The sequence below is a fragment of the Mandrillus leucophaeus genome, unplaced genomic scaffold, assembly GCF_000951045.1.
Source record: "Mandrillus leucophaeus isolate KB7577 unplaced genomic scaffold, Mleu.le_1.0 Scaffold571, whole genome shotgun sequence".
Taxonomy (NCBI): domain Eukaryota; kingdom Metazoa; phylum Chordata; class Mammalia; order Primates; family Cercopithecidae; genus Mandrillus; species Mandrillus leucophaeus.
In genome coordinates, this window is record NW_012106153.1 from 1,451,114 (window position 1) to 1,453,483 (window position 2,370).

Here is a 2,370-nt window from a genome sequence, read left to right on the forward strand (position 1 = left end):
AAAAAAAAAAAAACTAAACTAAACCGGCCAGCAGCAGAGAGCTGCCACTACAAACCACAGGGATGCCCACTCTTCTCCCTCTAGGCAGCCTCCAAAAATCCCCACTACAGGCTGCACACCTGCCCATCAGAGGAGGGGGAAGCCACAAATACAAATACCCCTGGACCAGCATGTCCAGCCCTGCACACCCAGCTCAGCAGAGGGGGCCCCAGATGTCCATGGGGGACTGAACTGAATTGTTCTGTGCCTTCTCCTGACCACGGCCCTAAGGGTTGGGGGAAGGGGACAGGATATCAGCCCCTGGCACCAGGTGACACCCACCCTTGGCTCCATCCCCAAAGTTCTCCTGCAGAGTCCTGCTGGGTTCTGTGGGTCCCAGGAAGTCACATCTGAACCCTGTGTATGTTGTATGTGTCCACTACTTCCACCCAATTCTCCAAAAAAAAAAAAAAAAAAAAGACTGAATCCCTCTTAGAAATCTGGATGCTAACAGCTTCAGCATCTGGCCACCTGGACTCCAATCTTGGCTCACAGACCCTGCGCCAGAGTCTTCACTTCCCTGAGCCTCAGTTTCCTCATCTGCAAAATGGGATAATAATGGTGCCTGTCTCTAGCATGAGCATCAAATAAAATACCCCGTGCTAAGCTATATGCCTGGATATGGTGTGGCAGAAGCTGCAATGTGCTCACCACAAAGCATTTCCGATTCTCTTAGGAATATGGCTGAAAGCCATTTCCCAGACTCCCGTGCAGTCAGGTATGGCCACGTGGTCAAGTTCTGGTCCATAGAATTAAGACAGAAAGAAAGCGTGCTACTTTAGGCTTGGCCCATAAAATTATTTCTCTCCTTCCTGCTCCATCAGCTAGAAGGAAATAACTCCAAGGTCCTAGGGGATGCTGGAACCACAAGACAGAAAGGATCTGGGTCCCTGGGTCACCACATAGAAAGCCACCGGCCAAACACCCAGCAGGACTTTGCATGAATGAGAAATAAACTTCCATTGTGCTAAGCCTCTGAGGATTCAGGGTTTCACTATCACATTAGCTAGTGTTACCTTAATTACTACCAGCAGTTAAATAGCCAGTAAGTGTTGGTTATTATTACTGTTATCATTACTATCATGAGTATTATTGGCTCTTTCTAGTACCGAAGCTAGAACCCTGTGCCTTGTTCTAGATGCTGAGCCATTATTTGGTGACCAAATACAGAAGAGACACCCTTTATACCCTTCCCTCCCCACTACCACCCTCCAAACCTGCCTTTTGCCAGGGTTAGCGGCAGGAACTAGCCAAAAAGCTCCTCAGAGATTACTCATTTCAAACACAGCAGCACCTCTTATCCGCTTACCCCTTCTTTATCCTCCTGCTGCTGACTGGAAATTATGACAAAAATATTGAACCAACCACGAGCCATTCCCTGTGCCCAAAACATTACATCTGTCCCTTACCTGCTTTAACATTCCCGGCACCACTCTACTCACTTTACAGATGACAGCATGAAGTCTCAGCGAAGTTACATAATTGGCTCCAGTGCACCCAGCCACAAAGAGCTCAAGTCACAGCTGCGACCTAGGTATGCCTGATTCCAAAGCGTTTTTGTTTTTGTTGTTTATTTTGTTTTGCTTTGTTTTGGAGATGGAGTCTCGCTCTGTCACCCAGTCTGGAGTGCAGTGGCACGATCTCGGCTCACTGCAAACTCTGCCTCCTGGGCTCAAGCAATTCTCCTGCCTCAGCCTCCTGAGTAGCTGGGATTACAGGTATGCGCCACCACGCCCAGCTAATTTTTTAATTTTTAGTTTGCCAGGTTGGTCTCAAACTCCTGACCTCAAGTGATCTACCTGCCTCGGCCTCCCAAAGTGCTGGGATTACAGGCATGAGCCACCACGCCCAGTCCAGAGTCTTAAATAATAACAGCAAGCTGGGTGATCCCAACACTTTGGGAGGCTGAGGTAGGAGGACTGCTTGAGCCCAGGAGTTTGAGACCAGACCTGGCAACATAGTGAGACTCCATCTCTACCAAAAAATACAAAAAAACTGGCCTGGCATGATGGCATATACCTCCTGTAGTCCCAGTTCCTTGAGAGGCTGAGGCAGGAGGATTGCTTGAGCCTGGAAGGTTGAGGCTGCAACGAGCTGCGGTTGTGTCACTGCACTCTAGCCTGGGTGAAAGAGCAAGACACTGCCTCAGATAAACAAAAACAGTAACAGCAATGACTGCCATCCTGCAGCGCCTGCTGTGTGCCTGGCACCACCCCAGGACTCCGATGTGTATTACATAAGCCACTGCCTGGACTGCTCAGATGGCTCCCCCAGGGTCTCTCTGCTTCGCTGCTCATCCCCTCACCCCACTCAATTTCACACAGTAGAGGT